This window comes from Cnephaeus nilssonii (assembly GCF_951640355.1).
Source record: "Cnephaeus nilssonii genome assembly, chromosome: Y".
Classification (NCBI taxonomy): Eukaryota; Metazoa; Chordata; class Mammalia; order Chiroptera; family Vespertilionidae; genus Cnephaeus; species Cnephaeus nilssonii.
Window position 1 is genome coordinate 10,927,644 of NC_137096.1, and position 22,353 is coordinate 10,949,996.

The following is a 22,353-nucleotide window of genomic DNA, read 5'->3' on the forward strand; positions in this document are numbered from 1 at the left end:
TTATCACTAAGAAGACAATAATGCAAGGAATGCTAAAGGGCCTGTTGTAAAAGCAGAAATAGATGGCGAAGAAGGCATAGAGAACAAAAATGGCTACAAAAACGCACCTACCAATAATAATATTAACCATAAATGGACTAAATGCTCCATTAAGAAGACATAGAGTGGCTGAAATGAAAAGAAATTATGACCCATATATATGTTGTCTAGAGGAAACCCACAACAGTACCAGGGACTCAGACAGACTGAAAGTGGAAAGATGGAAACATATTTTTCAAAAAAAAGGAAATGAAAAAAAAAAAAAAAAAGCTAGGGTAGCAATACTTATATCATACAACATAAACCTTAAAATTAAGGCCATAAAAAGGAATAAGGAAGATCACTTCATATTACTAAAGGAATCAAGACTACAGGATAATATAACTCTGGTAAACATATATGCACCCAATGCAGGAGCACCAAATACATAAAAAAAAAAAAAAAAAAAAAACACTTCTGGAAAATATCAAGGGAGAGATCAAAAGCAATAAATCCATAGTAGGGAACTTTAATACCCCATTGATATCACTGGATAAATCCTCTAGAAAAAAATCAGCAATCCTAAAGAACTCACTAGATCAAATGGACTTAATCGACACCTTCATAACAAAGCTACAGAATGTATATTCTACTTAAGTGCACATGGGACATTTTCAAAGATAGACAACTTGAGACACAAATAAATTCTCTACAAATGCAACAAGATAGAATTCATAGCAAGCATCTTCTCAGATCACAATGGCATATCCTATCTAATAATAGCGTACCATGTAAATTACCATCACTCCGCTACGCCCAGGATTGGGCGGCGGAGGCTGGGGGGCGGGACTCAGGGTGGCCTATCCGGCCATTGAGAGGCACGGATCCACTGCCACTGAGCGGGGCTAAGCTGCTGTTGAGAGGCGCAGGGGGCGGGACTCCCGCCCCCTGTGCCTCTCAAAGGCCAGATCCGGGCCGCTGAGGGGGTCCCACCCCCTGCGCCTCTCAACAGCAGGGGAGACCCCCTCAGCGGCGGCGGACCATCAAAAGTGGGGGAGCGAGCTCTGGCCTCAGTCAGCGAGCCACGGAAACCCGGCAGAGGATGGAGAGCAGTGACGAGGAAGACATGGAGAAGCACCGCATCCACCTACGCCCCATCACTCTGCGCACACGCTGTACCTCCTGCCCTGTGAAGTCCGGGTTAACCGGCCCGCCCCTGTGGGGCGCTTTTTCACCCCGGCCATCTGTCAGGGTCCCGATGGACTCCAAGTGTCGTTTCGGGGCCGCAGTCTGAGGGGCGAGGAGGTGGAGGTGCCGTCTGGCCTGCTGGGATACGTGATGGTGATGGAAGAGCAGTCGGTGGGGAAGCAGGACTTTTCAGCGGGATCCGACAAGGAGGAGCAGGAGCCGGTGGAACCCCCGGAAGCGCTGGAGCGGGACTTCGACCCCTTTATTCGTGCCTCCCCCAGTTTCAGCCGCTTCACCCTGTGGGGCCTGGAGAGCATCCCTGGCCAGGATGCCAAAGTGCGTGCGGCCCTGACCTGGCCCAGCCTCTCCGAAGCGATCCATAAACAGGTGCCGCAGGACTGAGAACCAGCGCTTGAAACTGGAAGCCACCGATCCCTTCACCAGCTCTCCACTTTGCATCCACTGAGTCCACCACCCCAATAAATGAGCTCTTTCACAGCAAAAAAACAAAAACAAAAACAAAAAAAACAAAAGTGGGGGACCTGGGTGCCTGTCTGCTCCGGCACCAGGCCTTTCAGAAGCCTCCGCCAAGCCGGAGGCTTCTGAAAGGCCTGGTCGGCGGAGGCTTCTGAAAGGCCTGGTGCACGAGTGGACAGGCACCCAGCTCCACCGTGAAAAGTGAAAGCGTGTAGGGGACCCTACACGTGCATGATTCAATCATGCACTGGGCCTCTAGTTAGTTATAAACTACTTTAAAAATCACAAAAATTCAAATACTTGCAGGCTAAACAGTATGTTATTAAACAATGTTTGTTTTATCAAAGAGATCAAAGAAGAGATTGAAAACACCCTAGAATCAAATAACAATCAATCAAAACACAACAATCCAAAACCTATGTGATGCACTGAAAGCAGTCATGAGAGGCAAGTTCATAACCTACCTCAAAAAACAAGAATAACTGGTAATAAATTAACTAACTCTACAACTGAAAACATTAGAAAGAGAACAACAAGAAATCACAGAATGAACAGAAGGAAGGAAATAGAAAAGATCACAGCATGAATAAATCACATGGAGACAAAAACCAAACAAACAATCAAACAAAACTGTAAAGAAAATAAAAGCATAACTACTAATTATTAATACAACCAAGAGCTGGCTATTTGAAAGGATAAACAAGACTGATGAACTGTTATTGAGGCTCACCAAGAAGCAAAGAGAGAGGACCCAAATAAACAAAATCAGAAATGAAAGAGGCAAAATAACAAAAGAACCCACAGAAATAAAAAAGGGTTATAAAAACATAGTATGAACAACTCTATTCCAACAAACTGGTCTACCTAGAACAAATAAATATATTCCTAGAAAAATACAATCTTCCAAAACTCAATCAGGAGGAATAAAAGGAATCTGAATAGGCCACTAAATGTGGAAAATATTGAAACAGTCATTGAAAACCTTCCAGGAAATCAAAACAAAACAAAACAAAAAAGCAAGCCCTGGGCTAGACAACTTCACAGGTGAGTTTTACCAAACATTCAAAGAAAAACTAAAACCTATCCTCCTCAGACTATTTCAAAGAAATTCAAGAGGAACACTTCAAAGCTCTTTCTATGAAGCCAGCATTACCATAATCCCAAAAGCAGATAAAGACACTAAAAGAAAGAGAATTACAAGCCAATATATCTCTGATGAACATACATCCTAAAATCCTCAACAAAATTCTAGCAAATCTGAACCAGCCTTACATTAGAAAGATAATACACCATGACCAATTGGATTTATTCCACGGATACAAGGATGGTACAAGATCCCCAAGTCAATTAAAGTGATGCATCACATAAACAATTTGAGATATAAAAAATCACATAGTCACATCAATTGATTCAGAAAAAGCATTTGACAAAACCCAACACGCTATTTTTGGTAAAAATTCCGAGCAAACTGGGAAGAGAGGTATCACACCTCAACATAATAAAACCCTTATATGACAAACCTACAGCCAACACCATACTCAATGGGCAAAAACAGAAACCATCTCCCCTAAGAACAGGAACAAAGCACGAATGTCCACTCTCAACACATCTCCTTGAAACAGTACTGGAAGTGCTAGCCACAGCAATAAGACAAAAAGAAGTAATAAGTGGCATTCCAACTGGAAAAGAAGTAAAACTGTCATTATTCAAGATGACATGATATTGTACATAGAAATCCCTAAAGACACCATCAAATACTACTAGACTTAAATGAATTTGGCAAAATAGCAGGATGCAAAATTAACACCCAGAATTCTATGGATTTTGATACACCAATAATGAACTCACAAAAAGAGAAACTAAACAAACAACAAACATACAACAATCCCATTTACCATTGCAACAAAGAAATTAAGATACCTAGGAATAAACGTAACTAAAGAGGTAAAATACCTATACTTGGATAACTACAGGGCATTGAAAAAAGAGAGAGTAAGACAAACAAATGGAAGAATATACCATGCTCATGTATTGATAGAATCAACATCACTAAAATTGCCATATTATCCAAAGTAATCTACAGATTTGCAGTAATGCCCATTAAAATACTAATGGCATATTTCACAGACATAGAACAAAGTCTGCAAAAATTAATCCTAATATATAAAAAGCCAAGGGCCGCCAAAACCAAAACAAACAGACAGACTACTGAACAGCAGACTGCATGGGGCGACCAGGCCAGCAGGATTGTTATTGAGGGACAACCAAACGACTGAACAGCAGGCTGCAAGGAGTGATCAGGCCGGCAGGGGGGATAATGAGAAATGACCAACAACTGAACAGCAGGCTGTGTGGGGCAATCAGACCAGTTGTGGGGGGTAGCAGTTGGGGGCAACTAGGCCAGCAGGTGGGGCAGTGAGGGGTTTACAGATCAGTAGAGGTGGGCTTTTGGGTGTGACTTGATGACTGGGGCGGGGAGTAGGGGGCGGCCAGGCCTGCGGAGGTGGGCAGTTGGGGGCGACCAGGCCAGTGTTGGGGGGGGGTGGGCAGTTAGGGGCAACCTGACCAGCAGGGTAGACAGTTAAGAGCGATCAGCCCAGCAGGCAGAGGAGATTAGGGTTCATCAGGCTGGAAGGAGGGGCAGTTAGGGGCAATCAGGAAGGCAGGCAGGTGAGCAGTTAGGAACCAGAGGTCCCAGATTATGTTAGGGTTGTCTGACTGCCGGTTTTGGTCCGATCCCCCCCGAGGGGTCCCGGATTAGAGAGTGAAGCCTGAGCTGAGGAGGTACTCCCCCCCTGTGCATGAATTTCATGCACCAAGTCTCTAGAATGAAATTTAAAAAGACCCAGAATACCCACATTATGAGAAAGAAGAACAAAGTTGGCGGATCACAATACTAGTTATCAAGCAATATTACAAAGCCATTGTTCTCAAGCTGGCTGGTACTGGCGCAAGAACAGACATATATACGAATTGAACAGAACTGAGAACCCAAAATACACCCAAGCCATTATGCTCAATTAATATTTGAAAAGGAGGCAAGAGCATAAAGTTGAGTCAAGACAGTCTCTTCAAAAAATAGTGTTGGAGAAATTGGACGATACATGCAAAATAATGGAACTAGACCACCAACTTAAACCATACAGGAAAATAAATTCAAAAAGCAAAAAGGACTTAAACGTAAGATGGAAACCATAAAAATCTTAGAAGCACCTAAAAGCAGCAAAATATCAGACATATTTCATAGAAGTTCTTTACTGATGCAACTCCTAGGGCAATGGAAACTAAGCAAGAAATAAACACATGGGACTACATCAAAATAAAAAAACAAACGAAAAAATCCTCTGCAGAGAAAAAGAATCCATCAACAACACCAAAAAAAAACAAAAACAAAAACAAAACAAAACAAAACAAAAAAACAGGAAAGCTCACTGCATGGGAGAATGGATATGCCAATGTTATATCCGATAAGAGCCTAATCTCCAAAATTTATAGGGAACTCACCCATCGAAATAAAAGGATGATAAACAATCCAATAAAAAATGGACATAGAACTTGAGTAGACCCTTTACAAGAGTGGACATATAGAAGACCAAGAGACTTATTAAAACATGCTCAAAGTCACTAATCTCTGAAGACATGCAAATCAAAATGACAATGAGATACCATCTCACAGCTGTCAGAATGGTTAACATCAACAAATCAACAAACAACAAGTGCTGGTGATTATGTGGAGAAAAAGGAACCCTCCTGCACTGTTGGTGGGAATGCAGACTTGTGCAACCACTGTGGAGAACATTATGGAGTTTCCTCAGAAAATTATGAAGGGAACTCCCATCTGACCCAGTACTCACCCTACTAGAGATATATACCAAGCAATGAGAAACACCAATCAGAAAGGATATATGCACGCCTAGTTTATAGCAGCACAATATATAATAGACAAGATTTGGAAACAGCCTAAGTGCCCATCAGCAGATAAATGGATTAAAAACTGTGGGGGTACACCTACATAACAGAATACTACGCTGTAAAAAGGAAAGAACTCTTACCATTCCAAAAAGCATGGAAGGACATTGAGGAAATTATGCTAATCAGAATAAGCTAGGCAGAGAAGGAAACATATCACATTACCTCGCTCATTTTTGGAATATAATGAATAACATAAACTGATCAACAAAAATAGATCCAGAGACACAGAAGTGTGGGACTGACTGTCAGACCTCAAAGGAAAGGCTGGGGGCATGGGGGTTGGTAAGAGATCAATGAAAAGTCTTGTATGAATGCAAATAAGCATAACCAATGGACACAGACACTACGGAAGTGAGGGCATGTGATGGGGGGGGGTGGGTAGCCAGGGAGATCACAATGGGGGGGGGGAATGAGACATATAGTAGGTGTAATACTTGAAACAATAAAGAATTTAAAAAATGAGTTCCTCGATATACACCTTTTAAATATAGTACTTTGATTATCATACACTAGAGGCCCAGTGCTCAGATTTGTGCATGAGTGGGGTCTGGCCGGCCTGGACCCAACTGAGGCAGGTTGGGGCCAGGCCTGTAGGGAAGAGGAGATGGTGGGAGGTTGGCCAGCCATCCCACACAGATATGGGCCAATCAGGCCTGGGCTGGCCGGGGGGAGGGGCTGCAGGAAGTTGGCTGGCCAGACCTGCACCCTATTGGGTAGGGGGTTGAGAAGGGGTGTGGTCAGACAGGGGGAAGGGCCATAGGGGAGTTGGCTGCCAACCCCACTCCCAGATTGGGCCATTGGGCCAGTTCGCTGGTCACAGTGGGCGTATAGCAACCAGTCGTTCTGGTCATCACAGACGCTGGATTTTTACATATATATATATATATATATATATATATATATATATATATATATATATATATCATTCCCAATCTCCCAATAATTTTATGATGGTTGATTTTTTAGCCAAATCAACATAACTAAACATAATTAAGCCATTGTAATCGCTCCACATAAAACTTTTTGGATGTCTGACACTATTTTTGCAAACCAATCTGAAGCCATGTATTCCACCACGATGTCTGGCAATGATGAGCCCTGACACTACACTAAACAGCCACAAGACACAGTTCCCACCTTAAGGAATCACTTGAGGTTTCTGAGTCCAAAATATTTCCACATATGTATGCACCACTGCCTCCTTCCCAATGTTTGAGATTCAGCAAATAGACCTTGACCCCCTTAATTTTATAAATAAAAACACTACCTCCTGATCATACTCCCTCTACAAATAATTACCTCCCATATTTTCCTCTTATCTTTTTTGTGCATGATTTTACTCATTTACTTTTCCTTGAATATTTCTTATTTTTACCATATAAAATAAGTGCACAATAAATGGGGATTTTGTCTTATTCAGAATCATTATGCAGCACAGTGTGTAGGCTACTAAATGCCACTTGAAAGAAGACATCTATCTAATAATACGGTAATATGCAAATTGGCCAGAATGCCATCACATAACAACACATCAGCAGGCTGTGTGTGCAGCAGTGGCTAGAAGGCAGAGATTTGTAGTGTCTGGGACAGGGCCGGGAATAGGGGCCTGGCTGAGGGTGGCCTGTACTCTCCACATTGCAAGGGTTGTGAGCACACCCACTGGCTGCTGCTGATTGCCCAGAAGGACAAGCGGCAGCAGAGACATTCTGCAGGGAAATCTCTGCACCAGGAGCAAAGGCTAGTGAGGGAAAGCCCAGTATCGAAGGCAGGTGAGTGAGTGAAAGCCCAGCAAAGGCAGGTGAGGGACAGTCTGAGCTCAATGGTAAAGAGCTCTCGGCCTGGCCTCACACAACCTTGGCTTCCAGCCCCACAGATCAGGGGTTCTGAGAAGGGCAACTCCTTCCTGCAGCTCCTCAAACTCCCAGGTCGCCTCAAACACCTCTTTTTCAGGGTCAGGAATTGGTGGTGGCCTCCAGGTGTCCAGGCAACCAATGTGGGGCATTTCCTCTAGCAGTTGGACTAAGTTATCCAGGGATGGAGGGAGACCTTCACCCTCCTCTGCAGCGAGAACCCTGTAAGATGCGATCTGCCCATCACCAGAAGAGTGCACCCTATTGGTTATGTATGGGGAAGCTCATGGCTGATAGCCACTGCCACTTGCACAGGGCTAACCCGGGGCTCCGACTAGCCACTAATGGCCACTGCTGTTTTCCCAGTTCCGGCCAGGTGCTCCGGCAAGCCTTTGATGGCTGCTGCCACTGCGAGGGCTCCAGGCTCAGGCAATGAGGGCCGGGTGAGGCTCAGGCAAGCCACAGTGGCTGCAATGGTCGAGCCTCAGGCAGCCTTGGGGCCGGCTATGGCAACAGGAGAAGCATGATGGGGGTGTTGCCTTCACTGATCACAGGGTCACCTCCCCCAGAGGGAGGTCAGAGGCAGCAGCAGTGAAGGGGTGATGGGGGCAGTGCCGATCTCTGATCAGCTGGTCGCCTCCCACAGAGGGAGGCCAGATTGCAGCTTATGGCCCCTTCCATCAGTAGGGCATCGCTTGATGAGTTTAGGACTGTGAGAAGGGGCTGGCAGGGATGAAGGACCCCACTCCAGTGCACAAATTCTGTGTACCAGGCCTCTAGTCTATATATATATATATATATATATATATATATATATATATATATATATATATATATATATATATATATATATATATATGGCTAAGTGAATGTCCAACTGTCCAACTGGTCGGTATTATGTGCATGGGGGAAGACGCTCAATTCAGGAGCTGCTGAGCTGTGGTGACTTGGCAGCTGGAGTTTTTTGGTGATGCACCAAGAAACTAGAGAGGAGGGAGCCTGATTCCAGGGTGCGTTACCTGAGAACCACCCTCTCACAATCTGGGACCCTACGGGGATGTCGGAGCCAATTTTGGCCTGATCCCCACAGGCCAGGCCTAGGGATCCCACCTGCTGGAGGGAAGCCCGCTCACTCTGCACATGACTTTGAGCCATGCACCACCTCAGGTGCTGCTGAGCTGGGAGGGATTTCGGAAGGTTGGTTCCAAGGCATGTCTGGCCCATCTTGCCCACTCCAGCCCAGCAACCACCTTCTAATTAATTCCCTTTCAATGGGCAGGAATCCGTGCACTGGAACACTAGTTTAGGAATGATATCTACACAAAGTACATTTTCTTGTGCTTAGGACCTAGGAAAAACATCAACTATTCTTCATAAATCAAATAAATGAACTTCTGAACTCAACAAAAATCATGAGCCAAATCCAACTATTGGCTGCCACCCAACCTTAAAAGATAAAGGTAAACAGGTCAATATGTACTGACCTTCTTCAAAGTACCATAAACCAAGCTCTCCAAATGAAGGACAGGGACATAAGTGAGTTATGTACTAGAAGTCACTGAAATATCAACAACTTAATATATGTTATTATGAGTATATACGCAAATTAACTAAATATAAGATTAAAAAATTGTAGCAATTGCCTGTCACCATAACCATTATTGCTTGTCTCATTTTCGGTTCCTATAAGTGTGTTTCTAATAGCACATGATCTCACTCATATAGGGGAAATAATGCACAACATAGACTGATGAACAAGAAAAGACCCAGAAACAAGGAGGCATGGATCAGAATGTCGGGCCTCGGGGGGAGGGTAGGGAAGAGTGGGGGTAAAGGGGGAGATCAACCAAAGGACTTGTGTGCAGGCATATGAGCCTAACCGGTGGTTAAGGACAACAGGGGGGTGGGGGCATGTATGGGGACGGGAGTGGGATGGGAATGGGGGAACGAGGACAAATATGTGATACCTTAATCAATAAAGAAATTTAAAAAAATTGTAGCAAAAGCACAAACTCGGTTATTAATGTAGAAATCCGCATATGTTTCCTTGTCCTGGGGAAGAGTGATTCTTAATAAATCCAAAAGAACAAGGCTAAAATAATGGTAGGATGTATTGGAAATGTTTGAAAATATAATAGAAACAAAGAATATATGTACCCAAAAGAGACCATAATGGAGTGACTTTCAGAGATACTTGTACAAGTACCGAGAACTTGGAAGGAAATAGGACACACTTGCATTTGGCTAGACTTTAAGATCAAAGAAGAATAAGACTATTTCCTTCACTCATACATTAAAGACTCAATAAAAGGAACTCCCATTCCCTACTATAAAATAAATCTCATTCCCTACTATAAAATAAATCAAAACATAATATATATACTTTTTTTAACAAAAATCAGTCTGGTTGCACGATTTAAAAATAATTAACCTCGCCGAAACCGGTTTGGCTCAGTGGATAGAGCTTCGGCTTGCGGACTGAAAGGTCCCAGGTTCGATTCCGGTCAAGGGCATGTACCTTGGTTGCGGGCACATCCCCAGTGGGGGTTGTGCAAGAGGCAGCTGTTCGATGTTTCTCTATCATCGATGTTTCTAACTCTCTATCCCTCTCTCTTCCTCTCTGTGAAAACTCAATAAAAAAATATAAAAAATAAAAAAAAACCACATAATTAACCTCAGAAAATTTAGGTGCAGGAAGGAAGGTCAATTAGTTATGACACATCCCATCTACTTGCTCACATCATTTCCTGTCTTCAAGAACTGAATACCTAGCCCAGCTGCTGTGACTCAGAAATGGTTGAGCATCCAATTGTGAGTCTGGAGGTTACCGTTCCATTCCTGGTCAAGGGACAAGCCCCGGTTGCTGGCTCAATACCCAGTGGAGGACCAGCAGAAGGCAGCCGATCAATGATTCTCTCTCATCATTGATGTTTCCATCTCTCTCTCCCTCTAACTTGCTCTGTGAAATCAATACAAATACATTTAAAAAATGAATACCCACTTGAGGGTAAAGGCACTACACATAGCAACTTTTCAAGACCTTTTCCGCAAAGTACTGGGAAGTCATCTATTCCAACTTGTCTTTGTGAACTTCTTTAAAGCTAAGAAATGTTTGCATCAATTGCATTAGCTTTTTACCAACAGTGTCCTGATTTATGTTGTCATTGTCTTTCTGGGGTGGGAAGGCTGTTCTAAATTAGCAAGGTCTTTAAAGGCTTAAAGCCCAATTATATTTGTATTCCTATACTAAAGTAACTAAGTTTAATGTAGTATTTTGCTTTGCGAAAAAGACATCTCAACATCCTTCCAATCCAACACTCGAGCACTTGTGTGACAAAAAGAAAACTGATGGCTAAATAATCATGGCTCATATGGCATTATCGAACTTTGAAAATGAGAAGACAGAAACCTGGAAATACTATTACTTGAATCACAGTGCTAAATTTTATTAAAATACTTACTTTTCCATTCATTTCTTTGGTGGCATCTATAGTAGAATCTTCAGGATTCTCAAAGGTAATGAAAGCAAAGCCTCTGGACTTGTTTCTTGCTCCATCCTTTATCAAAAGTACTGGAATTTACAATGTTAAATGTCACATGTCACATAAAATATAACCTATTAGAGATTTTCAGTCTCTAAGTTTTTCAGAAATTCTCTCAGAGGCTCTTAATTTGGTATAATGGACACAGTATAGTACCAATCTTCTGAAACCTTTTGTAAAAAGAAAACTCACAACATTTTGCATCTTCATTACCTTCCCAAAAATCTACAGGGAATAAATACCACAGTTAAGCTATCTTATGACATTCCATGAATTATCGCCACAACAAACTCACAATGTCTTACTTTTCCTTCTTATTACCTGGGATTGCAAGGAGCTAAGACTGATTCCTGGGAAAGTGGAATAGAGAACCTGAGAGAAGAAAACCAAGCATGGCCAGTTTGAACAGCTTGCAGAAAGACCTTAATCTTCCCCAGCCAGGGACACTTGAGAACAAATGGCTAACACGTCTCTTCCCACATGAGAGACTAAATAGCTAAGTCAGCCTGGGTCTGCTAAGGCATGAGTGGAGAAGGGGAATGAAAAGAAGGGTGAGTTTTGTCTTCCCTACTAAACAAACCAGCTTGCTGTCTTGGGAAAGGGGGAAAAGAGGAGTTTATCTCAGTCACTAAGCAAAGATGTCAACAGTCTTGGGAACTGCCAAGATAAAAATTGTCAGACATTCTCATCAACTCTGAGACAGCCACAACAAGTAAAAGGAGACCTTGATATGCAGTCTGTGCCCAAGATACTGGAACCTTGAAACCTATAGAATGAAGGGTTTATAAAACCCCCTGAATCTCACTGGGCAAGCCAGGGTAGTTAAGAGCACACCTGTGCTTTACCAAAGGTGAAATTCCATAGACTTGCCCGCATTGCCTTTTTAATAAATTTGCTAGCTTTGCTTCTTTACAAGGTTCCTTATGGTACTACAAGGCTGCTTCCTAACACTCTGCTGAACTTTTTCTCATGTACATGCCAAGAACTGAGGGAGAGGCGGGAAGTTCTCTCCCTTCCACTCAGGGTGCTGTCCAATAACATCCTCTCTGGCTTTTGGGGTGTCCTAAAACAAAATGTTTAACTCATTGCTAGAAGTGCTTTCACAATTGAATAGGGAGAAGGAAGTTTTCCTAATACTTAGAATCAAAATGCCTACCTGCTCAGACTAAACATATAGCAAATAGTAATATTGGCCACATATGATGCGACTATTTTTTCTTCTTCAAAGACATACCTTCTCTTAAGAGACCAAATTTCCCAAACATCGTTTCAAGAGTTTTTGCATTGCTCCGTATATCCAGGCCTCGTATAAACAGCTTCCTAAGTCTCTCTACTCCCACCATTGTGCTGTAAATGGTGAAAAATAGACACATAGCAAAACATTAGTTATAAACCGAAGAATATCATTTTTATTAGACTGCCTTTCAAATATTCAAGTGAAGCAACATACATGAGCTTACTTTTAAAAATATGTATTTTTATATTGTATCCTTAATATTGTTGAGAATATTACTGGAACCCCTGTCTCCATTTGGCCACCAAAGTCCCACTCTGCCCTGTGTCAGCCCCACCCTGGCCCTTCAATATCCTTCATCAGTCTGTTTCCATGCCTCTGGTTCTATTTTATCCGTCCAGCGATTCTGTGATTGAATTTCACATATAAGTGCATGCAATAATGAGAGATCTGTCCTTCTCTGACTGCCTTAGTTCACCTAACATAATAATCTCTAGGATTCATGCTGTTTCTAAGGGAAAGAGAGCCTTGTTCTTTACACCTACATAGTGTTCCAATTGTGCAAACATAGCACAGCTGCGTGGCTTGTGGGTGTGTCGGAGGTATGGTCAATTTGCATATTTTTCTATTGTTAGATAGGATGTGTAAGTTGTGATCTAGCTTAATTTTTCTGCGTATATCTGTCCAAATTTTGCAACACCATTAAATGAAGACACTGTTTTCACTCCATTGTATTCCCTTTTACCCTTTGTAAAATATTAATTGAGCTTAATGGCTCTGGGTGATTTCTGGAGTCTCTGTACTGTTCCATTGATCAACATGTCTGTTCTTCGTATATAAACGAAGGAGGCTCTTTTATTAGCAATGGCTTTGTAGTATAACTTGATACCCAGTACAAGTACAAAATTGTGATCCCCCTACAATTTTGTTTTCCTTTCTCAAGATTTCTGTGTGAAATCAGTCTTCATTGGTTGCTTATGCATTTTTCCAGTATTTATTTTAGATCTCTGAAATAAGCCATTGTTATTTTAAGAGAGATTGCTTGGGACCTACAGATTTCTTTGGGTCATACGGACAGTTTAAAGATGTTAACCCTTCCTATCTATGAACATGGTAAATGCTTCCATTTGTTTGCATCTCTTTTTGCAAGCACCTGTAGTTTTCCGGGTACTGGTATCTACCTCCTTGGTTCAGTTTATACCTAAGTATCTTAGTATTTTGTTGCAATGGTCAGCCATACTTTTTCTTATTTATTCATCCTGTGACTTCATCATTTGTTTATAAAAATGCCACCGATTTATGCATGTTAATTTTATATCCAGCTATTTTGCCTAACGTATTGGATAAATGTAACAGTTTTATGATGGAGTCTTTAAGGAATGCCATGTACAAAAGGAGTGCATGTAAGGAGTGCATGTCATCTGTAAAGAATGGCAGTTTTGTAACCTAGAGCACAAAATGAGCACTGGTCTAACCAACAAATGCTCCATTTTTCAAGACAAGATTCCATTGGAAAACTATGGTAACTTTGAGGTACAGTGTTCAAGAGTTCACTCTTTTGAAATGCACTATTTTGCCTAAATAAGCAGCTAGGGGATGTGTCGGTAGGTTCTGGACTTCAAAAATCTAGTAAATATCTACATATCCATATATACACATACACACATATCTATATCTATATCTATATCTATATCTATATCTATATCTATATCTATATCTATATCTATATCTATATCTATATCTATATCTATATCTAAAGATTTTTTTTAATCCTCACTGGGACATATTTCATCCTTTCATTTCCAGAGAGAGTGCAAGAGGAGGAAGAGGGAGTGAAAGAGAGAGAAAGAAGAGAGAGAGAAAAAGAGAGAGAGAGAGAGAGAGAAAGAACACACCTAGATTGGTTAGCTGCCACCCCCAGGGACCCCACTGAGGGTGGAGATCACCTTTCAACATGAGTACCTGCCCTTGACAGGAAATGCAACCCCTCACCCACCCAGCAATCTCTAACCAGAGTGACAACTGCCCAGGGAAACAGCCATTAACCTAAGTTTCCTTAAAGAAAAAAAAAAAAAATTCCTTGACAGCACTTGCCATTATCTAGGGTCAATAGCACTGTTAAAAATTCTTAAAGTCCGTTTCTACTTCCAAAAGTATGAAAAAAATAAATCCTTGCTAGTCCTACTTAAAGTCCGTTTCTACTTCCAAAAGTATGAAAAAAATAAATCCTTCCTTTCAAAAGGAAGTTAGAGACTGCAATGGGCAAATTTAAAGGGTGCTTATTTGTGTTGACAGGTTAGGGCAAACACTAGTTAAAGGGAAAGATGAATTTTATTTCCATCTTTAAGCAGAATGAGCCAGTGAGAGAAAGACAAGTATCACATGATCTCACTCATATGGGGAATCTAATGAACCAAATAAACTGATGTCCAAGAAGAGGCAGGACACACAGAAGCATGGAACAGACCTTGCCACAGCACAGGGAAGGCAGGGGAGGGTGTGTGGGAGGGAAGAGCTGAACCAAGGAATTTGTATGCATATATGCATGACCCTTGATCACAGACAATAGCTGGGTGAGGTGGGAGGGGTAGAGGCTTGGCGGGGTGGACAGGAAGAGGTCAATGAGGGGAAAGGGGGACATATGTACTCCTCCCAACAGTAAAGGCTTTACAAAAATTTGAGGACGCTTCTGCAACCATTGGACATTTTGAAACGGAAGGACCACAGGGGTTGTAGGTGTGCTGAGGATATTTTTGAATCTTTCCAGGTCTCTGAGAAAACCAGGACAAAGCAAACTTAAAAAACCAAATTGGGACCGTGCATTGGGCCCCAGGAGCACCCGCTGTGGGTGGCAAGCTAAGCCCACTCACCCCGGAAACAGGGCACAGGAGCGCAGCCCACGTGAGCTCTTAGCCCACGTGGGCTCCCCACCCAGCATTCCCTTCCCCAGCCAGCACCTCAGCATTCTGCCCCTCCCTGCCAGCCCCTCACCCAGGGCACAGCCTGGGACCTTCACCCGCTCTCCTTCCCTGCCTCCAGAGGACAAATGATGGGGAGAGCAAAGGGCGTTTTCTGGAAACAAGCCTCTGCACAGGCGTCCTCCATGCCCCTCCAGGTTGACATGGGGACTTCCTGGGCCTTCAGACAGGAGATAGCCAGACAGGAATCAGAGTGTCAGTTACCCACATCTCCCCATCCCAGGGACAGCACAGCTGGGCGTCTCCTCCTCCTGGGGATGACTTTGTATATTGCCCCCAACATTCTGAGGCCCTCACCTCTCTGTCCTCATGCAGCCGGAGGCCAGGCTCAAAGCTCCTCTCAGAGAGGCGCCCCTCTAATGGCTGAGAACAGCCTGGCTCAGGAAGTAGGGGGGCTGAGAGGCCAGGATGTTATTGGAAAGGAGCTGCACAGGCCTAGGGGCAGGAGGGAGGGACCCCTGCACACTGCTGGTGGGAAAGAGGACCTCCTGGGCAAGGATGCAAGGCCTGGAGACCAGCATTTGCTGTCCGCCTCTCTCAGGGCATCTGTCCACTACCTGCCTGTGTGCCTATCATCTCTGGTCACCCATCCATCCTCTGCCCTGCATGCATCATCTCTTTACCCAGGATCTGCCCTGGCTGCCAGCCACCACGCGGCACCCACCTGCCATCCTCTGTCATTCCTCATCTACCTCTCACTCGTCAGTTGTTAAAGTTAGTAATCCTGAGCCACTTTGCGCTGCTGTGAGTTTCTCTTTTCACCCAGGGGTCCCAGTCCTCCTGTAACCGGACAAACAATAGGTGCGTGCTGCCTGTCACTACTCGAGCGATGAAACAGAGACAGGGTTGAATCATATATGAGCGTTTATTCCAAAACGGCCGACATTATGTGAGAGCATCAGGTTAGCCACAGAAATCTGCTCTGCATCCAGCATATTCCAGTTGCTTCTATAGTAAAAGTACAAAGGAAAAGTAGGCAAAAGGGCAGTTTACACCTATGCAAAAGAACTAGGGGCCTTCAAAGGGCTTAGAGAGAGATATGCAAGGGTTGGGGTTACATGGGGAAATAGCCAAAAGGAGTGCCACATGGGCAGTTAACAGGTAAGCAGGCTGGAGAACTGCAAAGACCTGCAGGTATGCAAAAGGGCTGGGGACCTTCAAAGGGCTGGCAACTCTGGATTCTGCAGCAAAGTTGTTCATCTTTCCATGAGAATAGGCAGGTGAAATGGGGAGGACGGGCTGCTTCTCCAGATCAGCTGCAGCCAGGGTAGAAGGCGCCTTCTGTAATCAGAATAAAACAATCATGGTTAACAGAGCATGATTCCCATTTCTTTCAATACTAGGTGGTTCACAATAATTCTATTGTTGCACCCTTTCACTTCGTTTTATACCGGCAGATTCTCCTCTCCCAGTGGTTATACTCTCTGAGTCATAACAATGCTCTGTGTTCAGGCTTAGCTGACCTGTGTCTGAAGAAAGAGTTGCAGTCATGCCCCTGGATGGGGCAATGAATGCATGAGCCTCACCTGCCTCACTTTATGGGTAAGGCAGACGCTGCTTCCTGGAAAGTTCCAGGCGTATTGCCACCACAAGGCCTTTGCCCATACAGAGTCTGCTCCCCTGAGGGCCAGGATACAACTGCCTGCTTCATTGATCCTGCTGCCTGGGTGTGGGGGTAGGTGCTGTGTGGGACAGAGACAAGGGAGGGGCTCTCCATGCCCAAATACTCCTGTTGGGATTACAGTCACAGTGTCTGTGTGCTGCTCTGAGCTCATCCCCTGTAATCCTCCTCATGTCCTTCATCCCTGAGCACTGCACATTTCCCTTTTTCCAGACACTGAAGCTTAGAGATGGGCATTTACTAGCCCAAGGTTACACAGCATTTGAACTGTGGTGTGGGAACTGAGCTATGTCCTAAGGGCAGTGTCTGTGGTTGCTGTACCCCCAGATGTCCCACCTCACAGAGGAGCAGCACTCATGGTCAAGATGAGGGTGTGCCTTTCGGCATAGTATCCCCTACCAGCCACCGCATCCTGGCAGAAACCCTGTCTGGCACAGAGGACATCCACTTCCCCATTTTCTGCTGAGCTTGAGCACAAGCGCAGGGCCCACAGAACAAAAATCATAGCCACCTGCATGTGGTGGTGAGAGAAGGCCACTGGGCCCAGGCCTTTAAGACATCCCAGCGTATGGTGTCTTCCCAGTCCCTGCTTCTTGTTGGGCAGGGTCAGTTTCCGTTGCTAAATACTTTGACCCTCAGTCTGGGGCACAGCAAGGCCTGGCAGGGTGATTAGGAAAGATGGCCATCATGTCTGCGGGAGGGATGAGCAAGGAGCAGAGGTACAGGAGATGGGTAGGGGAATGCTGGGGGGCCCTGGGCTTTTGGAGAAGCAGTGAGCAGATCTCCCTTTGATAAGGGCAACAGCACCACTCTGAAAACTAAAACTGGGGCTCAGTACCATAAGGACCCACTCAGGCCTTCAGCTGTGTCAGCAGCCTCTGTCATATCCCCTGCCAGATCGAAACCTGTGCTGTGGACTGCAGCATCTCCATCTCTTTTTCCCTTACATATTGTTTCACTGGGAGTTTCAATCACTTTTTGGAGCTTGAAGAATTTTTTCAATGTTGTTTTTTTTTATACTTAGGCCGAATAATGTATCTTTGTGTTTTATTGTTGCTAATCCACACTAGAGGACCTTTTTCCATTGTTGTCGTTTTTCAACCGAGAGTTGAAAGCAGAGAAGGGGAGTTTGGAGGGATTGAGATGTGAGAGAGAGAGAGAGAGAGAGAGAGAGAGAGAGAGAGAGAGAGAGATATCACTTGGTTAATTACAACCCAGGGACATGCCCTTGACCTGGAATTACACCTGCTTTCCTGAAGTGCCCAGGCCAGGGCTCAAACCACTTAGGCACACCAGCCAGATGGGGTATTTTAACATTTTTTAATCAGACACAGCATTTGACAGCGTGAAGTATAGAATAATATGAAGGCCAGAATATCAACCCATTTCTAGAAAATGTGCCTCGCTCTTTATTCATAATCAATTATTTAAATTAAAACATTAATCTTCAGCTGTATTTTAAATAAATGTAATCTTTCTTGCCTACCTCAGCATTACTGACATCTCTTTAGCACAGGCAGATAAAAGCATACTTTCTCCCAATATTTCAGACTTTACTATGGTCATGTCATACTGAAATAAAATTATTCGGTATGAGGTTCAAGATTAGACGATGACGACAGGCAGGAAGGCAGGGAGGGAGAGAGTGTGAGAGGGTGAGGGAACAATAGAGGAGAGTGTAGACAGGTGTGGTGTGTGTGTATGAGCTAGGGACAGTTAGATTCTGTAGGTTCTCCAAGGGGCTGCCAAACCGGGCAGTCTTAGACAGTGGAGCCCCGCACACAAAGCAGACACTTCTGGGCGGCCAGTGAGTGCTGAGAGACCACACTATCTTGAGAAACAGAGCTGCTTGAGACTAGGATCCTGGCCTCAGCACCACCCAGCCGCATCTCAGAAGCAAACCAGGACCCTGCAGCCACTGGGGACAGAGACCTGTGACCACAACTGCAGACCCACAGACACCAAGAATACAGACTTCCCTGCCTCAGATTTCTGTGAGTCAAAGAGCCTATCCCCCTCCCTGCAGGATTGCAGATAGCTCCATAGTAACTGATAGACCCGCCCCTCGCTCAGGCTGCTGTGTCCATATGGGAATTTAAGCCTGGGCATGCAGAGAGACTGGAATCTGATCCCTGCAACAAAATCAGGCGAACAAACCTGAAGCCCAGGCAGGGCAGCAGTGCCACCTGACTTCGATTCTGGGCAAGTGCACACCGAAGTCTGTTTTCCGCAGTGCAGGCACACCACAGTGCTACTGTGCAGCCCAGTCCCCCATGGTGACCGGAACCCAGATTCTCCCAGCAACAGGCAGCACTGAGCACCACTCACTAGACTCTGCTTATTACCGTGTGCACCTGGAATCCCTGACTCACAGCGCATTCACGCTAAGAGCCAGTGACTCCAATTCTTGGTGCATGCGCACACAGGGACCCTGATCCTCAACAGGAAGCCGCACGAGGAAACAGGGTCTCTGGTACTAGAATCTTGGTGCAGACACAGGGAAACTTTGACTTCTGGCATGCGCCAGGGGACTCATTTTCAGCACACGCCAACAGCTCGGTGCAGGCGGGATCCCTGATTCTAGGTGCGCACATGAGACCACACTGAATGCTGGTAACACTGAACCTGGACAAGCCTGGTTCCCACCAACCCACAGCAGCCACACGTCCTAGTGTCGGAGCACTTCAGTGACACTCGGGTGGTGAAAAGCTCCCACAGCATATGGCCCAGGTCCACGCAACTCAAACTTTCAACCTTCTGGTGATAGTCAGAATGGGGAGACAACACAATCCCCAGAGGGAAAAAAAAAAATGAGGAGTCACCAAGAAAGGAAATTAGTGAAATTTAAGCATGCAACATGACCGAAAACTAATTCAGAGTAATGGTCATGGAATTCATACATCGAATGGATGAGAAAATCAACAACCTATGCAAAATCAGGAAGAAATGAAAAGTGATGTAGCTACAATCAAAAACACCATGGAAAGTTCAATATTAGACTAGAAGAAGCAGAGGACCAAATTAGTGAGTTATAAGATAGGTACAGAACAAGCTCAATCTGAACAGCAACTGGAGAAAAAAAATAAAAAACAGGAGGAAATCAATCCTAAGGCAGCTTTGGGACTACATGAAACGAAGTAACATATATATAATAGGGCTGCCAGAAGGACAATAAGTGCAGCAAAGATTAGAAAATCTATTTGAAGAAATAACGACATAAAATTTACAGGATATGGGGAAGAAAAAAGTTACACAAGTACAGAGAGTCCCAAGCAGGATCAATCCCAAAAGGCCCACACCAAGACACGTTATAATTTCAATGGCAAATATTAACAACAAAGAGAGAATCTTAAAGGTGGCAAGACAGAGACAGATAGTTACCTACAAAGGATCCCCCACCAGACTATCAAATGATTTCTCAACAGAAACACATCAAGCTGGAAGGGAATGGGTAGAGGTATACAAAGTGATGTAAAGCAAAGGACTGAATCCAAGAATATTCTACCCAGCAAGACTATTAATCAAAACTGAAGGGAAAATAAGGAGCTTCACAGATAAAGAAAAGGCTAAGGGAGTTTATCACCACCAAATCAGCAATGCAAGAAATGCTAAAGGGAATACTGTAAAAAGAAGAAATAAAAATGTAAGAAGGGACACAGACACAAAAATAGTTATGACTATAAACAAGTACCTTTCAGTAATAACTTTAAACATAAATGGACTAAATGCTCCTATCAAAAGACATCGAGTGTCTAAATGAATAAAAAAATACAACCCATATATATGCTGTCTACAAGAGACCCATCTCAGAACAAGGGACTCACACAGACTGAAAGTGAAGGGATGGAAAAATGTCTTCAGGCAAACGGAAATGAAAAAAAATCTGGGTAGCAATACTTATATCTGACAAAATAGACCTCAAAGTGAAGGCCAATAACAGGAGATAAGGAAGGCCACTTCATAATACTAAAGAGATCGATAGAACAACAGGATATAATCCTGATAAACATACATGCACCCAACGCAGGAGCACTCAAATAAATAACAAAACTCCTGGAAGATATCAAGGGATAGATCGACAACAATACAATCATAGTGTGTGATTTTAATACACCACTGACATCACTCAATAATTCCTCTAGACAAAAAATCAGCAAGGACACAGCAATTGTAAATGACTCACTAGATCAGATGGACTTAGCTGACATCTTCAGAACATTTCACCCCATATCCTCAGAATATACATTCATCCAAGTGCCCATGGGACAATTTCAAAAATAGACCACATATTGGGTCACAATCAAAGTCTCCCCAAATTCAAGAAGATTGAAATCATACAAAGCATCTTCTCAGACCACAATGCCATAAAATTAGTAATAAATTACAATAAAAACAATTCAAAAATCTCAAACACTTGGAAGCTGAATAGCATGTTATTAAATAATGACTGGGTTACCAATGAGATCAAAGAAGAAATTAAAAGCATCCTGGAAACTAATGACAACAAAAACACAACAATATAAAATTTCTAGGACATAATGAAAGCAGTCCTGAGAGGGAAGTTTATAGCTCAACAGGCCTACCACAAAAACAAGAAAAAATGGTAGTAAAAAATCTAACTCTACAACTCAAAGATTAGAAATAGAGCAACAAGAAAAGGCCAGAGTGAGCAGAAGGAAGGAGATAATAAAGTTCTGAGCAGAAATAAATGACATAGAGACCAAAAAGAAATAATACAAAAGATCAATGAAAACAAAGAGCTAGTTCTTTGAAAGGATAAACAAGGCTGATGAACCTCTAGCCAGGCTCACCAAGAAGCAAAAAGAGAGGACCCAAATAAACAAAATGGGAAATGAGAGAGTCAAAATAACAACAGACCCCACAGAAATACAAAGAATTATTAAAAAATACTATGTATGAAGAACTCTCCTCCAACACACTAGACAATCTGGAGGAAATGGACATATTCCTAGAAAAATACAACCTTCCAAAACTCAATCAGGAAGATTGAAAACATCTCAATAGGCCTATAACTATGGAAGAAATTGAATCAGTTATCAAAAAGCTCCCAGCAAACAAAAGCCAGGGGCCACATGGCTTCAAAGGGAGTTATACCAAACATTAAAGGAAGAGCTCAAACCAATGCTCCTCAGACTATTCCAAAAAAATTCAAGGGGAAGGAGCACTTCCAAACTCCTTCTATGAAGACAGCATCACCCTAATACCAAAACCAGCTAAAGACAACACAAGGAAAGAGAAAAATAGGCCAATATCCCTCATGAACATGGATGCCAAAAACCTCAACAAAATTCTAGCAAATCAGATCCAGCAGTACATCAGAAAGATCATACACCATGAACAAAGAGGATTTATTCCGGGGATGCAAGGATGGTACAATATCTGCAAATCAATAAACATGATATATCACATAAATCAAATTGAGAGATAAAAATCACATAATCATATCAATTGA